Source organism: Microcaecilia unicolor, chromosome 1 (genome assembly GCF_901765095.1).
Source record: "Microcaecilia unicolor chromosome 1, aMicUni1.1, whole genome shotgun sequence".
NCBI classification, from domain to species: Eukaryota; Metazoa; Chordata; class Amphibia; order Gymnophiona; family Siphonopidae; genus Microcaecilia; species Microcaecilia unicolor.
This window is the reverse complement of record NC_044031.1, coordinates 273,224,145-273,244,661: the sequence shown is the minus strand read 5'-3', so window position 1 is coordinate 273,244,661 and position 20,517 is coordinate 273,224,145. Positions and strand designations below refer to the sequence as shown.

The following is a 20,517-nucleotide window of genomic DNA, read 5'->3' as shown; positions in this document are numbered from 1 at the left end:
TCCCCCGGTGGTGCCCACTTTAAAGGCATACTTGGTTTTCCCTGTCCCTGCCTTACCCCATTCCCCCTCCTCCCGGAGTTCCTCTGTGGCTGCCTGCCTCTAACTTTCCTCAGTAAAAAAAAAAAAAGAGATGCTTACTCCTGAGCTCATGGTTCAGTGCAGCTTGACCGCAGCTCGTTTGACTTGGTCTCCTGAGGGTGAGAGTGGTGCCCAGCTCCTCGGGAGGTTCCTGCTGACAGCGCTCTGTGCGGGGTAAGTTTTTCTGTATTTGGCTATTGAAGGGGTTAAGCGCTGCTCCCACTGTGGGAAACGCAGATAAGCAGCGGGGCTTTGCAGCACATGCTGGTACAAGCATGGCGGGCGGTGATTCTTCCCGCCCGCCGGAGTTGGCAGCGGCCACCATCTTGGAGGCGCCGCGTGACTCGACCCTCGCGGTTGCAGAGGGGTCTGAGGCAGGGTGAGCCTCGTTTCGAGGTTTCTAGAGGAGCTTTTTGCCTCCACTTCCCCACTGTGGGGGCGGATGTACAGAGTAAGTTTTTCTTCCCTGAATTTGTGCTGCTGATGCATAAGACTTTTATGTTAAAAAGAGCACACTGCCTGAGGCTCCTGACAATTCCTGTCGGTCTGGGTTGCCTCTGGTTCTTGATAGCCCAGCGTCTGCTGGAGACTTTATTTCTTCCCCCGAGCTTTTGGCTGACGCTAAGCGTAGACGAGTGAATACCCCGTCTGAAGGGGACTCTTCACTCTGTTCTCCCCCGTGGTCTAGTTTCGGGGAGTCTGGCAGGTCCTCATGGACTGATGATCCAGATGAGGGTGGCTGCTTGCCACAGGAGTTGGATGACCCTAAAGCGGTTCGGGTTTTCCACCGCGACGAGCTGCCAGCTCTCATTTCTGATGCCTTACAGGCCCTTTGTATTGAAGATCCTGATGAGGGCACTGCCTCTTCTATTAATCTTAGGATGGCTAGCACTAAGAAGCCGTCTCGGGCTTTTCCCATGTATGCTTCCATCCAAGAGCTTATTTCACTCAATGGTCTGACCCTGAGGGTCCCTTGAAGGTGGCCAGGGGTATGTGTCACCTTTACCCCCTGAGGGAAAGTCAGTTGACCCTCTTTGGGATGCCTAAAGACTAAAAAGACTACTCTCCCGGTGGAGGGAGGGGTCGCTTTGAAAGATATGCAGGACCAGCAGCTGGAATCCGCACTGAAGCGGTCCTTTATCTCAGGCCTTTCCTTACGGGCGGCTATTTGCAGTTTCTATGCAGCCTGGGGCCTGCGTTTCCTGGTTGCAGCAGGCGGTTGAGCACCCCTCCGATGGAGCGGGATTCCTTGCTGAGGTCGGCCCGCGTATGGAGTCTGCCCTGTCTTTTTTGACTGATGCCCTTTATGATCTGGTCAGAGCTTCGACAAAGCAGATGTCTGTGGCGGTTGCTGCCTGACGGCTTCTTTGGCTCCGGCATTGGGGGGCTGACATGGCCTCTAAACAAAGGCTGGTGAGGTTACCTTTTCGGGGCCTTTTTTTATTTGGGGAGGATTTGGAGAAGATTGTTAAGGACCAAGGGGACTCTGTCCCAACGGTTGCCGGAGGATAGGCAGAGGTCTTCCTCCAAAAGTCTTTCTTTCCCTCCTCTTCCAGGCCACGTTTTCGTGAAGCTCGCAGGTATCGCCTGGGGCACTCTGCGGGGTTTGGTCAACATACCCGTTTCCAGCAGAGGAACTCCTTTCGTTCGGACAAACACGCTGCGGCATCCGAGCAATGTCCAGGAGTTCAGGGGAGTCCTCCACAGTGATGGGGGCGCCGGTCCACTCGTCGGTAGGGGGGTCATCTCTTCCTCTTTTTCGAGGAGTGGACCAAGATTACTTCGGATCAGTGGATTCTACACCTGATCAGAGAAGGTTACTGGCTAGAATTTGCCGTCCCAGTAGGAGACGCGTTTTTAGAGTCCCGATGCAGCACTGTCGTCAAGCGGGCTGCAGTATACGAGACCTTGCAGGTGTTGCTGAAGTTTGGACCGGTGGTTCCGGTTCCTCCTGCCGAACGCGGCTTCGGTCACTACACCATCTATTTTGTGGTGCCTCGAAAAGGTAGGTCATTCAGATCTATCCTCGACTTAGCAGAGTCAACGAGGCCTTAGGAGTGCAGCACTTCCGCATGGAAACCCTACGCTCCGTCATTGCGGCGGTACAGCCAGGAGACTTTCTCGCGTCTCTGGAGGAGTGGCCTAGTGGTTAGGGTGGTGGACTTTGGTCCTAGGGAACTGAGGAACTGAGTTCGATTCCCGGCACAGGCAGCTCCTTGTGACTCTGGCAAGTCACTTAACCCTCCATTGCCTACCGCATTGAGCCTGCCATGAGTGGGAAAGCATGGGGTACAAATGTAACAAAAAAAAAAAAAAAAAAGAAAAGATGGACCTCAAGGAAGCGTACTTGCATATTCCCATCTGGCCGCCGCATCAGCGGTTTCTACGGTTTGCGGTACTGAGCCAACATTTCCAGTTTCATGCCTTGCCTTTCGGCCTGGCGACTGCCCCTCGGACTTTTTCCAAGGTCATGGTGGTAGTGGCTGCCTTCTCAGGCGAGAGGGTATCAGAGTTCACCCTTATCTCGACGACTGGCTCATCAGAGCGGATTTGGCAGACGAGAGTCGACTTGCCATAGCCAGAGTTGTTATAGTTCTCAGACTCTGGGCTGGGTAGTCAATATGCCCAAAAGTCACCTGACCCCCTCTCAGTCTCTCGAGTATTGGGGGTCCGGTTCGACACGGCTTTAGGGTTTGTTTTTCTTCCGACAGCAGGCGGCTCAAGCTTCAGAATCAGGTCTGCCTGCTCCTGCGGATGCTTCGCCCTCGAGCTTGGGACTTTGTTCAGCTCCTGGGATCGATGATGGCCACCATAGAGGTAGTTCTCTGGGCGAGAGCTCAGATGAGACCGCTGCAGCTTGCTCTGCTTTAGCAATGGTCTCCGATTTTCCAGGAATACCAACACAAATTACGGTAGCTTCCTGTGGCCCAGCGCAGTATGGATTGGTGGCTTTCCGACAGCAGGCTGTGGCAGGGGATGCCGCTGGCTCTTCCTTTTTGGTGTCTGGTGATAATGGATGCCAGCCTTTCGGGCTGGGGAGCTCATTGCCGGGGACGCTATGCTCAGGGTCTGTGGTCCACCGCAGAAGCGGGATGGTCCATCAATCGCTTGGAACTGAGAGCAATATTTCAGGCTCTTCTGGCCTTCCACAGGATGCTGAAGGGTCTTCCTGTCCGAGTTCTGTTGGACAACACGACAGCAGTGGCCTATATCAATCGCCAGGGTGGCACTCAGTGCAGGGCCCTGGCTGCGGAGGCGTCTCAGATCTGCGACTGGGCCGAGCACCACCTAGAGCTGCTGTCCGCGGCTCACATAGCCAGTCAGAGCAACGTGCAAGCCGATTTCCTCAGCAGACATCAAATCGACCCGGCGGAATGGGAACTGGCAGACAAAGTTTTTCTTCAGATTTGTGCCAAATGGGGGACTCCAGGCTTGGATCTCATGGCGTCAAACGTAAACACCAAAGTCCCTCGCCTTTTCAGCAAAAGGAGAGATCCTCGCTCGGCAGGGTTGGATGCTGTGGCTCAACCTTGGCCCTCAGGCCTCCTGTATGTGTTCCCTCCTTGCCCTTGATAGGGCGAGTTCTTCTTCGGAGTCGTCTGCACCGAGGATTGGTGATTCTCATCGCCCCGGATTAGCCAAGGCGGATGCTGGTGGACGCGCCTCTTCCTTTGCCTCGGGTTCCGAACCTGTTAGTTCAGGGTCCGGTGACTATGGAAGATCCTTGCCGCTTTGATCTTACGGCCTGGCTCTTGAGAGGGTGCAATTGAGGGACAAGGGCTATTCTAATAAGGTTATTGCCACGTTCTTGCAGGATCGCACGCGGTCTACCTAGCTGTGACTTATGCTCGGATCTGGCGCACTTTTGAGGTGTGGTGTATGCCAAAGTCTATCTCGCCGACTCTGGCGACAGTCTCGCTCTTGCTGGACTTTTTTTGCAGGACGGGCTACAAAAGGGCCTACAATTCCTTTCGAGTTCAGTGGCAGCGTTGGCCTGCTCCGGGGGAAAGTGTCCGGCTTCTCCCTTGCTGCTCATCCGGATATTCTCCGTTTCTCAGAGGGGCGCTTCGTCTCCGTCCTTTGCGGTCGCCTTGTCCGGCTTGGAACCTGGGGCTCGTGTTGAAGGCGCTCCAGCGATCTCCATTTGAGCCTCTTAAACGAGCTTCTGAGAAGGATGTGACTCTCAGACTTTTTTAGTGGCAATGATGTCTGCTAGAAGAGTGTTTGAGCTTCAGGCTGTTTCTTGTCGGGATCCTTTCTTCAGTTCTCGGAATCTGGGGTAACTGTTCGTACGGTGCCTTCTTTTCTGCCTAAGGTGGTTTCAGCTTTTCACCTCAACCAGCCGTCTTTCTTCCTTCCTTCTCTAAGGAGGAGTTTCCGGACTCCTTTGGGCAATTGCGCCTTTTGGATGTCCGCAGGGCTCTGTGGCAGTATCTGCAGATGTCAAATGAGTTTAGGAATTCTGATCATTTATTTGTTCTGTTGGCAGGTCCCTGATGGGGGTTTCCGGCATCTAAGGCCACTATAGCTCGATGGCTTAAGGAACTCATTTTTTCGGCTTATGTGCTTTCAGGGCGGTCGCCGCCTGAAGCGTTTAAAGCGCACTTTACGAGGGCAATGTCCTCTTCGTGGGCTGAAAACGGGTGGTTTTTCTCTTTAGGAGATCTCTCGTGCGGCTACCTGGGCTTCTCAGCTCTCTTTCATGCGGCATTACAGGCTGGATGTGGCAGTGCAGCAGGATGCGCATTTTGGAGCGCAAGTGCTTGTTCGCGGAGTTGTCCCCACCCTACTTGTGCTTTGGTACATCCCATCAGTTAATGGATTCATCTGCTGTTGATGACAAGGAAGGGAAAATTAGGTTCTTACCTTGATAATTTTCTTTCCTTTTAGTCACAGCAGATGAATCCATGATCCCTCCCTGACTGACTTTAGTTTTTGTACAGATGTTGCATACAGACGTGCCTTATCAGGAGTACTTGAAGACAAGCTATCAGAGTTTCTACATGCTGTTTTTATTGCGGGAGGTTGATAACGTCCCTCCTTTGTTTGCTTATTGCCCCGGTTCTGGGCCGTTTGTTCTCTGTGAGGAAAGTTTGTTATATTGCCTTTTTTATTCACTATGCTTTGGAAATTTCATATACTGAAGGCAGAGGGGATTGGGCGTCCTGGAACACCATGTGCTTTCAGTGTTTTCTCTATCTCCACCTGCTGGTAGGCAGATACAACCCATCAGTTAATGGATTCATCTGCTGTGACTAAAGGAAAGAAAATTATCAAGGTAAAAACCTAATTTTCCCTTTCCCAGTTTTGTTCCCCCATCTGTGGAGGCGGTACTTGAATAATTGAATGTCTCTCAGGGCTCTTTGATTCAGAATGTCATTAATCTTGACTTTTATCTCTTTGAAGTTGTTTCTAGCTACCTCATCCCCCCATGTTGCTGCTGCTCTAGCCTCTTGCAGCTGGCGTAATTTCTTTAATAATTCCTTTTCTCTCTTTTTATGAGAGCTAGCTGTATAGGCTATAATTTTCTCTCTCATTACCGCCTTCCCCGCTTCCCATAATAGCAGTGGGTCAATGTCCCCCAATTTGTTGTCTGCCATAAATAGCTCCCATTCTTGCAAGATGTATTTCCGAAATTCTAGATCCCGATACAAGGTAGGATTTTTTTTTTTTGTTACATTTGTACCCCGCGCTTTCCCACTCATGGCAGGCTCAATGCTACATGGGGCAATGTGACTTGCCCAGAGTCACAAGGAGCTGCCTGTGCCTGAAGTGGGAATCGAACTCAGTTGCCCAGGACCAAAGTCCACCACCCTAACCACTAGGCCACTCCTCCACTACGCCACCCCGAGTTTTTCCTTTCCCCCGCTATACCTATGTATGTATGTTACCTGCACTAGACAGTGGTCGGACACAGCGCCCGCCTCAATTTCTGCTAACCGACTCGCCGAGAAGAGAGATGGAGATACCAGTATGTAATCTAACCTGGCGTGGCATTTGTGTACATTTGAATAGTAAGTGTATTCTCTTTCGTCCGGGTGCAATGCCCTCAAGACATCTACCAATGCAATGCCACTTTGTAAAATTCCTATTCCCCTCTCCTCCATTCTCTTAGGCCGTTTCGGCGGGCTGCAGTTGATTAGAGGGTCCTCAGTTATGTTAAAATCCCTCCCCCCCATACCCCCCACCCCCCCCCCCCCCCCCCCCCCCCCCCCCCCCCCACTAGCACTTGATAATCTTGCAGCTGCGTTAATGCCGCTAGTAAGTGTGAGTAGAATTTCCTAGAATAAATATTTGGGGCATAGACCGAACAGAGAGCTACTGTCAACCCTTGAATAACACCTGTCCATATTATATACCTATCCTCAGAGTCCTGTATGACTCTATGACAAACTGTATCTAGTACCTTGCTCAATAGTATAGCCACACCTCGTTGTCTACCATTATATGATGAAAACACTATGTCTCCCACCCAACCCTGCTTCAGTTTAAGATGTTCTAGGCAGACAAGTGTGTTTCTTGGAGCATAAAAACATCAATTTTCAATTGTTTCCCATAGTGTAATATTTTCTTCCGTTTGATCGGGGAATGGACTCCGTGTACATTAAGTGAGGCTACCCGTTGTCCCAGTCTATAGTCAAACTAATATAAAACCAGTAAGTAATTAGCTTTTTTTCAGGGCGGCACCCCTTATGGTCTACCCTGCGTTCCAGGTCTCTGCTTTATTTCCATTGTTGTGATATTCTGTAGTCTCCTCCTTTTGTGAACCTCCCCCATACCCTAACCCTGCCCTCTCTCCCGCCTCTCTCCCCCTGCTGACTCAGTCCTATCTTCCTAGCAACAAACTTGCTAGAGCCTTCAAGCGCGGCCATCTTCCCGCCCGTCGCGCGAGAGTCCCGTTAGTTCTTTTTTTTTTTTTTTCTGCGGTTAGAGAGTGACTGCTTGTGGTCTCTCTCCGTTCGCCCTGAAAGAGCCTTTGCTGATTTTTGAGTTTATTCGTCTCCTTTCCTCATTTTCTTCTTCTTTTACGTTGTTCTTATTCTTAGTTTTTGGTCCTTTAAGTTTTCTTTCGCTTCCATCGCGGCCCTCTTAGGCTATGCGTATGCGTTTTTTCTCATTTTTGTGCCTTTATTTTTGGCATAATCGAGAATTTTGATTTCACCGCCGCTATTTTTCCATCCATGTCATCGAGGACGCCCAGCGGCTTCAAGAAGTGTACTCAGTGCAACCGGGCGATCTCGGGTACTGACCCTCACGCATGGTGTCGTCAGTGCCTTGGGCCCGACCCATTGGCCAGACGCTGTAAGTTGTGTCTTAGCTCCAAAAAAGCGGACACAGGCGTTGAGACAAGCTCTTCGGGATGTCTTTTCGGAGCTCGCCTGGTTCTTCGACGTCGGTACCGCGGTTGGCGGTATCAATATAGGCACCGGGAGCGCAGGTAATGGCTGTCCGGAGACCACACGCTGGGAGCAGTGAGCCATCGAGTAGGTCTCCACCTGCCTCGAAGATTCCTGCTGCGCAGGCCCCACAGGATCGACCGCTCTCGGACCCGACCCCAAGGAGGCCTGTGGATTCCACGTCCTCCTCGTCAGTACCGAAGAGTATCGATGATGTGCATCGAGCGAAGGTGAAGAAGCATCGTCATCGGTCTCCTAAGCATGTTACTGGGAGCTCCGGGGCATCGAAGGATTCAGCACCCATGAAGCGCTGATGCCGGGAGGATCGCTCACCCTCCATTCAGGAGGTGTCTGTCTTCGGAGAGCCCGGTACCGCCTCCTTGACCTCAACAGATTCTGGACCTGGTTTCTGCACCGACCCCGCAGCCTTTCTCGACAGCGACTCTGGCACGCAGCATCGATGGCCCACTTGAAGTCAGCCACTATTGAAGAGATTTGCAAGGCTGCGACGTGGTAATCAATGCACACATTCACATCTCACTACTGCCTCCAGCAGGATAGCCGACGCGACAGTCGGTTTGGGCAGTTGGTGCTGCAGAATCTGTTTGGGGTTTAGAATCCAACTCCACCCCCCTAGGCCCATTTTTATTCTGTTCCAGGCTGCACTCTCAGTTAGATGTTCTGCTTCGTAGGTCAATCCTTGTTCTGTCTTCGCCGTTGCAAGGCCCAGTTAACCCTCTTTGTTGTTTTGAGTGAGCCTGGGTGGTAGGGATACCCCAGTTGTGAGAACAAGCAGCCTGCTTGTCCTCTGAGAAAGCAAAAGCTCAGATGAGACCGCTGCAGCTTGCTCTGCTTTAGCAATGGTCTCCGATTTTCCAGGAATACCAACACAAATTACGGTAGCTTCCTGTGGCCCAGCACAGTATGGATTGGTGGCTTTCCGACAGCAGGCTGTGGCAGGGGATGCCGCTGGCTCTTCCTTTTTGGTGTCTGGTGATAATGGATGCCAGCCTTTCGGGCTGGGGAGCTCATTGCCGGGGACGCTATGCTCAGGGTCTGTGGGTTGGCGGGCTCGATGAACTCAGCGACACCATCTTGTTTTTCGGCGCACTGCCTTTCTCTTTCCCTGATCTCAACGATTTAACTGGCATTCTGCTCCTTCTCTGCTTTTAGTACACCCTCCGGTTCCTCTTGCTTTCATACACTGCTCGAGACCTTTTTCAGCCCGGCTAGGGAGCCGAGCTTCCAGACGTCCGCTCAGTCCTGTGACATCACGTGACCCCCTTCAGCTCTGGCTTTGCAAGCCCAGTTACAGTAACTAAAATTTCAGTATAATTCCATTTTGACTGAAAGGGTGGATATGCTACTTTTTAGAGAAAGTGCTGTCTATTATCAACAATGGAATAGGGTAGGAAGGCTAATGTCCAATTGTTTAAAGCATAAGTGTACAAGTGGAAAACAAATTCACGCTGTCCAGTCAGGAACTGCTCTTTACACCAATCCAGTGAATATTGCAAAACAATTTATTTTATGAGCAACTTTACACGTTGGGTACCAATCCTAATCACTGTCATACACTGGATATTTTTCTTTTTTTAGAATTTTTACTCTTACCATTACAAAGGCCCAATTGAAAGTGCTAAATGATCCCATTACAGGAGCAGAAATAAGAGTATCCTTCAAAAGTCTTAGGCAGCGCAAGGCCCTAGGTAGTAATGGACTGCCAATTGAATTTTATAATGTTTTTCAATGTTTGCTGATTCCTAAGTTATTGCAACTATATATGTCCTTTCTGGAATCTGGTGCTAGTGCAGGATCCTTATTGAGGCGGTAATTGTGGTTTTCCCCAAAACCCGGTGGGGGATCTCCTGCTTACTAAAAGTTGTATACATATATCTTTGCTCAATTACGACTGTAAAATCTATTCCAAGCTTTTGGCTGATTAAAGTAATGCCCCACATTATCCATCCTTCACAATGTGGGTTTGTTCAGGGGATAATGACATCAAATAACACAAGAGATTTTTTGTTTGAAGTAGAGAACACTGCTCAGAGGAGACCAAGAATTACAAATCTAGGCACCCCATTGTCATGCACTTAGCGCATGTTCTATTACAGCATCTTGGAGCCAAGATTGCATTATAGAATACTAGCAAAAGGTTGGCATTGGTGGGCCCATGTGTAGGCGTGCCCTCTTATACCACGTCAATTGCAGGTATACGTTGCAGCAACTAGCTGCACCGAGTAACCTGATACTTTATAGTATTCTAAACTACATGCCTAATTGGGAGACATGCCCTTGCTCCCCCCATATGTATGCCTCCATGCAGTTAGGCAATATGGCACTTAGGCGTGAGCTTATAGAATAGCATCTAGCACACATAGAATTGCCCTCTTTTATTTTTATGGTCGATTTGCCTCAATGTTTTTCTATCCAGTATTTGTACAGAACTGCACTTAATTTTCTGCACTTCTCTAATAAACTTTTAACTTTTATGCCTTCCATTGAGGGACCCTTTAATAGACCTGTGTACATGAGGAGAGAAGGTTTTAAGGGAGATTGAAGTGTTTTGGCCACAGATCCTACTTAAATAGTTTCTGTGCCAGCTTCTGGGTTATCCCTCATTCGTTCTAATCTGAGATGTCTGCAACACACATAAGATCCAAGATACCTTAATTCTATTGAATACCGAGATACTACAAAAATAGTTCAGGTTCAATGATCATTCCAAGGAGCTCATGGGTACTAATTTGATTTTATGTAAGTGCCAGACCAGCTAACTAAGGCAAAAGGGGCTATGGTTTGATATTCCACCTTTCTGTAGTACACCTAAAGCAGTTTCCATATATTATATGCAGTCAACAAGCTGACAGCGCAGTCGGTCAAAAGCCAGACTTTCACCTGCTTTCTGAAGTAAAGGGAATCTTGGCTTAGGCATAGTTCTGCTAGAGGATAGCTTTTGTAAAGGCCACTGGCTAGTTTCAAGCCATTTAATTTCTCTGTAGAGGAATGATTTATAGTTTACATTGTTCATATGCCATGCATTTCAGTTGGTTATGCTACTAAGTTTAGAAGTTGTAACATTCCATGCCACCACTAGAGGGCAGCAGTCTACCAGCAAATCATAAAAAAGAAAGTGGACCACCAGTAGAGAATAAAAAATGTTAGTAGAAACATATTTTGCTATGCAACATGGGTTTTGTATTAGAACTTTTGAGTTATTAACACTTCTTTGTGTGTTCTCATAATATAGATGTTTCCAGATGAAATTCTCACAGATCTACAAAGGGAGGGGAGGGGTTTATCTAGCTCAAAAACCAGAATGACATGAGTTGAAGAAAAAGGGACTCTGGTCACAACCAATCAGAGAATGAAAACTTAATTTTGTGTATTTTATGCCATGTATGGATGTCATTTTGTGTAAAAGATTAATTCAGATTTTGCAGCAGTCTTTTGATTACATTGTCATTCCAAGGGGCCCTTTTGCTATTCTGGACTATGTAGGATAGAGAGCCATCTGCCATCCTGATATACAGTTGTTTCAGAAATAATTCCCAAGATGTGTCTTTCTTACCAATATCCTTTTTATTTCTTTTCTGTTTCCATTCTTCACGGTGGTCTGCTGATGTACAGAAATAGCGTCTTTACTACTACTACTACTACTACTTATCATTTCTATAAATCTTTGTTCTGCACAACAGCATGCTTTTTCTGCAGTTATCTGCCTAAAGGGAATAGAAATTGAAAAGACTGTAGTCCTATACCCAGTATCTGACCACAGGTACCTTAATCCATTTGTTTCATCCAGTTGCAGAGCTGGGTTGGTGTGCTTGGAAGGCTCTGGGTAAAGCTTTGAAATAGTGGTGGCTAGCTAGGTTGTCTCAGGATCGTTTCCTGAGGGAAAGTACTTCATGAAGATGAAAAGGGACATATGTCCAGGATCAGTAGTAGCCTACAGAGTTGCATGGGGACAGAAATTTCACCCGTCCGCGCTTGAATCTAACCCATCCCTGCCCATCCCCTGTACTAAACCCAACCTATGCCAACTTTCTGGAAATGAAATTTATCAGAGATGCACATTTCTCAAACCTGAGATGGCCCAGTTGATAAATATTTTTTCTACCTTTTGTAGTCTGAGCATTTTATTTTTCCATTCGATTTTGTCTGTGTCATCTGATTTTCTGAGTTTTTTTTTCTCCTGCCTTTCCAAGGTCTTCTATATGGCATTTCCTCTTTCTCCATGTCTGCTATCCATCTTCCCTGTGTCCCTTTCTGTCCTGTCCAGCACCTGTGTCCCTGGTCCTGTCTGTTCCACATGGGTCCAGCCCATCTCTCTCCAGCCTGTTTGAAGGCCTGCGAGACTTCCCCAGCTTCCTGCACCACGCAGCTCAAGTCTTTGCAGAACTGATCACCAAAGAGGAGGAGTTTGAGGCTGCACCAAGGATAAGCTAGTAAAAAAATGTCCATTTCAAAATGGAAGGCCTCCCTCCCTGTTCCAGACTCTGCCGTCCCTCCGTTTTCACCCCCCCCTTTCCGCAACCCAGTCGACACCCCCCCCCCCCCCCCACTTCTAGGCAAAAACCGTCCCCCCCCCGCCGCCATCCAGTACCTGTGCTGATGGGGGACCCCAACCCCCGTCAGCCGAAGTCCTGTGCTGGTTCAAGTTCCTCTGCGTGCGTCTGATGTCAGATGTACGCAGAGCAACTTGGACACAAATCATTGAAGAAGCAACGCCTTGAAGGCCAGCACAGGACTTCTGCTGACGGGGGTTGGGGTCCCCCGTCAACAGAGGTACTGGACGGCGGCGGGGGACGGTTTTTGCCGAGAAGGGGGGGGGTCGACTGGGTTGCGGAAAGGGGGGGGGGTGAAAACGGAGGGACGGCAGAGTCTGGAACAGGGAGGGAGGCCTTCCATTTTGAAATGGACATTTTTTACTAGTTTTTTATGATTTTTAACCATGAAAATGATCGCTCACCACTTGCCACACTGACAGGAATTGTCAGCAATATTCTTAGAAACAAATTGCTATACATTGCAAAATAAGATAGCAGATGTAAATTCTCAAAGTGGACATATTCCAAACTCTAAAATGAAAATAACATGATTTTTCTCTACCTTTGTTGTCTGGTGACTTTCTTTTTCTGAGCATTGATAAGTCTCTAAAGTTTAGCAATTTCATTAAAGCAAAATATATTTTCACATATCACAGACTCTTCCCTATCCAAGGAGAATCTTTTATATAAAAACTAGTATAAAAGCCCCGTTTCGGTAGGCAATGAAACTGGCGCTAGCAAGGTAATCCCCCCACCTGCAGCATCCTTCCTGTCTCCCCTGCCCCCCCCTGCAGCCACCCAACTGATCTCAGGACCCCCTCCCCACCAACCCTCCTCTGCCCCTGCAGCCACGCATGTGCAGCGGCCCTCCTCTCTCCCCTGCTCCCCCTGCAGCTACCCATGTCCAGCGACTCTCCTTTCCCCCTGCAGCCACCCATCTGGTCTCAGGACCCCCTCCCCACCTCCCTCTTCCCTCCCCCCCCCCCCCCCCCGCAGCCATCCATGTCCAGCGACCCTCCCCTCCCCCCTCGGCGCATCACCCAAGCCCCTAACCCCCCCCCCCCCCTCGGGCACATCAACCCCCTCGCCACCCGCAGCCGCCAATACTAACGCTGTCCGGCCGCTGCTGCGTCTCCTGTTGAGCAGCAGCGGCCGGTACAAAAAGAAAAAGCCAAAAAAAGATTTTAAACCTGAAACACGGTTCCGTAGACAGCCATCTGACATTGGCTGTCATCTCTTCAGCCGCTCCTCCTCTCCCTCTGACGTCGCTGCGCTCCTCCGGGGTCTTCCTGCAGGGGCAGTGACGTGGAGGGGAGAGGAGGAGCGGCTGCAGTGACGACAGCCAATGCCAGATGGCTGTCTGCGGAGCCGCGTTTCAGGTTGTTAATCTTTTTTTCTTTTTGTACCGGCCGCTGCTGCTCCACAGGAGAAGCAGCAGCGGCTGGACAGCGTTAGTATTGGCGGCTGCGGGTGGCGAGGGAGTTGATGTACCCGAGAGGGGGGGGTAGGGGCTTTGGTGATGCGCCGGGGGGGGGGGTCTTGGATGATGCGTCGAGGGGGGTAGGGGCTTGGGTGTTGCGCCGAGGGGGGCACTAAGAGCTGATTGGTAGGCAGGGGGAGGAGTACTCCTCCCCCTGCCTGGCTCGCGGTTTTGCAGGGGCTTGGGTGTTGCACCGAGGGGGGGGGGGGGCACTGACAGCTGTTTCCCAGGCAGGGAATCAGCTGTCAGTGACATCACTGACATCAGTGCATTCTAAACTGCCTAGCAGACCACCTCCAAGGGAGCCACGGTACCAGGCACATTAGAACGTTGGAGGTGAGAATTATTATATAGGACAAACACCAAAAAAAAAACAATCAGACTTTCACTTACCAGCTGTTCTACACTACGTCAGCTAAACTTCCTCTGAAACTACTGTTTGAACCATCAGCCAATGAAATGGCTTTTAGCTGTAGCTATCGGGTTACTGATAATTATGCAAACATCATTGCAGTCATGCCTTCCTCTGTGTACAAGCTCAGAGAAAAAAAACAAAAACTTTGAACCACTTACAGATTTTAACAATTACACTATTAGTTTTTATTTCTCCCCAGTCTCACTTGCACACCTCCCTCCAAACCTGGCTGTTCTCTTTAATTTGAATGTTGTTCAAGCTCACCCTGAATGAGGAGTTCGTCCCACACCAAAGACATAAATAGCACTGGTTGTATTCTTTCAAACAGCTTCAGCAGAGCCTGCCTGCCTCAGTGAGCACTGTGGTCGAAGAGGGGAGGGCAGGGGAGAGAGGAGAATCACAGCTTCAGGTAAAACATTTTGCAAGTGAGCTGTCCTCAGGAAACGGTAGGCGCCCTCCAGAGGTCGGCGCCCCCCTGCGGTGCTTACCTTGCTTACCGTGTTAGCACGGCCCTGTCCACCAGTGTCATGGAACCTCATCGTCATCCTCACCCAGCTGATGAAACCTCCTTTTGAGCCTCTGAATTCTTGCCATCTGAAGTACTTGACCTGGAAGGTCGTTTTCTTGGTGGCTGGTACTTCAGCTCGTAGGGTCAGTGAGCTTCAAGCCTTGGTAGTACATGCTCCTTATCTCAAGTTTAATCACAACAGAGTAGTCCTCCACACTCGCCCTAAGTTCCTGCCGAAGGTGGTGTCGGAGTTCCATCTGAACCAGTCAATTGTCTTGCCAGCATTTTTTTCCCCGTCCTCATACCCGCCCTGCTGAACGTCAGTTGCATGCATTGGCCTTTTATGTGGAGCGGACAAGGCCCTTCAGACAGTCCGCCCAAATGTTTGTTTCTTTCGATCCCAACAGAAGGGGAGTCGCTGTTGGGAAACGCACCATTTCTAATTGGCTAGCAGATTGTATTTCCTTCACTTATGCCCAAGCTGGACTGACTCTTGAGGGTCATGTCACGGCTCATTGTGTTAGAGCCATGGGCATCGGTGGCCCACTTGAAGTCAGCCACTAGTGAAGAGATTTGCAAGGCTGCGATGTGGTCATCAGGCCACACATTCACATCTCACTACTGCCTCCAGCAGGATAGCCAATGCAAGAGTCGGTTTGGGCAGTTGGTGCTGCAGAATCTGTTTGGGGTTTAGAATTGAACTCCACCTCCCTAGACCCATTTCTATTCTGTTCCAGGCTGCACTCTCAGATTTTCTGCTTCGTAGGTCGTAGGTCAATCCTGTTATGTCCTCGCCGTTTGCGAGGCCCAATTGACCTTCTTTGTTGTTTTGAGTGAGCCTGGGTGCTAGGGACACCCCAATTGTGAGAACAAGCAACCTGCTTGTCCTCTGAGAAAGCGAAGATACATACCTGTAGCAGGTATTTTCCGAGGACAGCAGGCTGATTGTTCTCAAACCCCAAACCCGCCCACCTCCCCTTTGGAGTTGTCCTTTTTTCTTTGTTATTGCTTTATAATTTAACTGAAGAGGGACTCTTGCGCTACGGGCGGGAAGATGGCTGCACATGCGCGGTGCGCGCACCTGCACGCTCGAAGGCTCTAGCAAACTTTTTGTTGCTAGGAACATTTCTGTTCCTGGGCTGCCGTGGACGTCACCCAATTGTGAGGACGTCACCAATTGCGAGTACAATCAGCCTGCTGTCCTCGGAGAATACCTGCTATAGGTATGTGTCTTCGCTTTCTCAAGTGCAGAAAAGAACACAGGAGAATAGAGGCCCAACGTGAGAGATTCTTCAGCATGCTGAAGTCCATTCCGTCAACATCAGAGTCATCAATCCAAATGCCATCAGGAGCTACATCATAGACTGGAGATGCCCACTCGAGCCAATCATCATACCTAACACAGAGGACTGGTAAGGATTCCACTTCATCCTTGGCACCAAAGAATACCAATGTCCAGCTTTGAATGAAGGTGAAGAAGCATGGATATTGCTCCTTTTCGAAGCACGATGCTGAGCTCCGGGACACTGTCATCTCCAGTACTCAAAAAGTGTCTGTGCCGTGAGGACCACTTCCCCTCCATGGAAACAGTGCCAATGTTCCAGTCTTCCTAAAGCTGGGACCGCGCCTCATTTGGCTCAGACTTCTAGCAGGCTACCACTGTACTGGTCTTTGCCTCACTTTACTGATGCCTGCCCTTGAGGAGCAGTTTGGGTTTACATTACAGGAAGAGCTGGGGAGCATCCTACCCAGGTGCAATACCGAGGCATTGAAGGCATCCGTGCCGGCTGCAGTACTGCTCCAGCCCTGTCTGTCGGGCGTTCATTGACCTCTGATGCCTTCAGCATTGGAGCTGGCACCAACCTATGCGATGCTTCTCTCCAGCCTGGAGGAGGAGGAGGAAGTGACTGGAGTCCCGCGGAAGACCCATACCTCGGCGCTCTAGCCCAGAAGTTTGAATGCAGGTCCAGTGGCCTCAGACAGATGCATACTCAGCCATCTCATGAGGAATGCTTTGCTGAGCCAGTCAGATCACGCCTGAGGATCTGATGTAGATCAGAGACCCTTTAAAAGGAGGGATCCCTTGGCCTACCTTCAGACACTTTCTACCACAGGAAAAGAGAAAGTCTCTGCCAGAGGAACTTTCTTCCCTCAATTTTTTAAGGGAAATGGCAGAGGCCATTCCATTTAAGTTGGATATCGAGGACAAGCCCATGGCCCAGATGTTAGACGTCTTTGATTATGACTCCCCCCTCCTTAGGAAGCTGTGACAGTTCTCATGCACACCATCCTTAAGACTGCACAGATGAAGAATTGGGAGATCCTACTTTCTGTGCAAGTAGTTCCAAAGACTCCTGGATTCAAAAATCTGCTCTCGAGAGCCAGAAACTTGAGGACCCATGCCTCAGCTCCCCCAGATAAGGAGGCTTGCACTTTGGAATCTTTTGGGAGAAAAGTGTTTCAGGGCTCAATGCTGCTTTCCCCACATCCAGTCTTACCAGCTGTTCTCCGAGGCCAAGCAGGCTGTTAATTCTCACAAGTGGTTCAGCAGAGGTTGGCAGATGCCCCATCCCTGGGGGATAACCTTTTTGGAGAGAAGGTTGAGGTCGCTGACCAAATCAAAAAACACACAGATACCATCTCTTCTCTTTCCCACTGGGTGCCTTCTGCATCAGCCTCCTTAGCTAGGAGATCTTTCGGCAAGTTGAAGAGGGGTGCCTACTACTAACAGAGACGTATGTATGCCACTTCCTCTCTCCAGCCTGCTTAGGCTCAACCCCAGCACACTCGTTCTCATCAACTTTGTGTGCCTAAGGTCCCTGCTGCTCCCCAGTCTAAACAAGGGGCAAGCTTTTGACTGGCTCCAGCAGAGCATAGCCACTGTCAGTGTCCGTTCTGGATGACTTGCTGGTTGGGGGGAGGCTGAAATTTTTCCACGAAAGGTGGCCCCTTATAACCTCCGACTGGTGGGTTCTCAAATAGTCCCATCTCAGATACGCACTATATTGGCTTTGAAAACCTCGTTGCCCACTGAGAGCTCATTAATTCAGCTCTCAGCGTGAACAGGTACTTGCAGAGGAACTCTCCGCCCTTCTACAGGTCCATTCGGTCGAACAAGTTCTACCAGGGGAAGAAGGGCAGGGATTCTATTCCAGGTACTTCCTTGTGCAAAAGAAGACCGGGGGGATGTGTCCCATCCTAGACCTAAGGGCTCTGAACAAATTCCTGATCAAACGTTCAGGATGGTTTCCCTGAAAAACAGGAAAACCATTGTCTATGCTCTCTAGATTTGAAGGAGTAGCCTAGTGGTTAGTGAAGCGGACTTTGATCCTGGGGAACTGGGTTTGATTCCCACTGCAGCTCCTTGTGACTGTGGGCAAGTCACTTAACCCTCCATTGCCCCAGGTACAAAATAAGTACCTGTATATATGTAAACCGCTTTGAATGTAGTTGAAAAATACCACGGAAAGGCGGTATATCAAGTCCCATTTCCCTTTCCCATTTCCCTGATACTTCCAGCCCACCGGAAGTATCTTCGATTTTGACTTGGAACACATCACTGCCAGTACTGTGTGTTCTTTTGACCTCACTTCAGCTCTGTGTATTACCAAATGTCTAGCGGTAGTTTCAGCGTTGCTACACAGACTGGGAATCCATGTGTTCCTTTACCTCGACAATTGGCTGGTGAAGAGCACGTCCATGCATCACTCTTGGGTTGTGGGGCTCATGTAGATGGGCTTCACACTCAAGGAGCATGGTCCCTCCAAGAAATGGGTTTTCAGATCAATCTTCTGGAGCTCCAGGTGGTGGCATGCTCTAAAGGCTTTTCAGAGATCGGCTGCCCAACCGAATTGTGCTCATTTAAACAGAAAACCAGGTTACAATGTATTATATCAACAAGCAGGGGGGCACTGGGTCACACCCTTTGTGTCAGGAGGCCATCCAGATATGGCAGTGGGCTCACCAACATGGCATGTTCCTTTGGGCCACTTATCTAGTGGGCAAAAACAACAATCTGGCCAACAGACTGAGCAGGGTCATGCGACCGCACAAGTGGTCTCTCAATAAGGGCGTTGCCCGCAAGATCTTCCGAGCTTGGGGCACCCCCTCGGTGTATCTCTTTGCTACTCAGCTGAATCACAAAGTCCCTCAGTTCTGCTCCAGGCTTCAGGCCTATGACTAATGTCAGATGCCTCCCTCCTCAATTGGGGTACAGGTCTGCTGTATGTGTATCCTCCCATTCCTCTTGTGGGAAGACTTTGCTGAAACTCAAGCAAGACCACAGGACAATGGTCTTAATCACACCTTCCTGCCTTGGCAGATCTGGTTACCTCTTCTTCTGGAATTATCCTTTGAAGAACCGTGGAGATTGGAGTGTTTTCCGACCCTTATGATGCAGAACGAGGGATCTCTTCTACATCCCAATCTTCAGTCTCAAGCCTTCACGGCCTGGATGTTGAGAGCCTAGAATTTGCTTCTCTGTCTGTCAGAGGGTGTCTCCTGGGTCTTGCTGGCTTCCACGAAAGATTCCACTAAGAGGTGTTATTCTTTCAAATGGAGGAAGTTTGCCGACTGGTGTTAGAGCAAGGCCCTAGATCCTGTTTTCTGACCTACACAGTCCCCTACTTGAATACCTTCTGCATCTTTCTGAGTTGGTGTTAAGACCACCTCAGTGCAATTAGTGCTTATTGTGTAGAGTGTAAGCCCATCTCTTGATAGCCTGTAGTTTACTTCATGAGAAGTTTGTTTTTGTTAGTCCCCTGTCAGACCTGTCTGTCTCAGTGTCTTTCTCACCCAGCTGATGAGAGCTTCTTTCGCGTCACTGAATTCCTGTTGTCTGAAGTACTTGACCTGGAAGGTCATTTTCTTGGTGGCTGTTACTTCAGCTTGTAGGGTCGGTGAACTTCAGGCCTTAAGTAGTGGATGCACCTTATACTAAATTTCATCACAACAGAGTAGTCCTATACATTCACCCTAAGTTCCTACCAAAGGTGGTGTCAAGAGTTCCATCTGAAGCAGTCGATTGTTTTGCCAACATTCTTTCCCCGACCTCATGCCCATCCTGGTAAGAGCACCTTGCACACATTGGACTGCAAGCGAACATTGGCTTGCTACATGGAGTGGACTAAGGCCCCACAGACAGTCTGCCCAACTTTTTTGGGTTTTTTTTATCCCAACAGGATGAGGGTCGCCATCAAGGAAACATAGAATCTCTAATTGGCTGGCAGATTGCATTTCTTTCATTTATGCCCAATTGGGCCGACACTGGAGGGTCATATCAAGGCTCGCAATGTCCGATCCATGGCTGCGTCGGTAGCCCACTTGCGGTCAGCCTCCATTGAAGAAATTTGCAAGGCTGCAATGTGGTCTTTCGTCAACACATTCACATCTCATTACTGCCTTGATCAGGAATCTCAACTTGCCAATGGACCTCCTAGCTGAGTAGGCTGATGCAGAAATAAGAGAGATGGTATCGGTATGCTTTTCGATTTGATCAGCGACCTCCCCAATCTTCTCTCCAAAAGGTTATCCTCCCCGACATGGGACATCTGCCAACCTCTATTGAGCCTTTTGTGAGAATACCTGCTACAGGTAAATATCTTTGCTTTATGAGCATTTACTTGAAGAACTTGGTGCACAGAGTTTGCAGACACTCTCCTGCCAGAGCAGGCCGCAGAACTTTGCCAAGACAGAAGGAGCGTTGGAAGCACATAGCTTGGTCCGCTTTTGATTTGGCATTCAGACTTTCTGCTATAGTTATTGGCATGCACAGACTCTCACGGCTGCGTGTCTCAAGCCTCAAGCCAGTGGTTCAGGAAAAGTTGGCGGACATCTGTTGCCAAGGTGACAGTCTTTTTGGAGAAGAGGTTAAGGAGGTGGCAGACTCAGAGGGAAAAGAATGATACTATCTAGTCCTATCTCAGCCCACTCCTTCTGCAGCCTCCACTTCTCAGAGGTTTTCTGGTGGAAGTCAAAGAGTGCATACTATTCTTCAAAGGTGTAGATTCACTCACCTGCCCTCCTATCTCTCTCCCGCTGTGTGTTCAGTATTTGACTTCCTCTTCCTTCATTCCCTTGGTTCAGCA

At 49.4% G+C, this 20,517-nt stretch overlaps 1 protein-coding gene across 3 annotated transcripts in view; it reads left to right on the top strand.

The window, feature by feature from the left end:
• The window catches only part of LOC115472456 (ubiquitin-conjugating enzyme E2 E1-like), a 172,095-nt gene that overhangs the window by 106,706 nt on the left and 44,872 nt on the right, over positions 1-20,517 (top strand). The window lies entirely within an intron of this gene.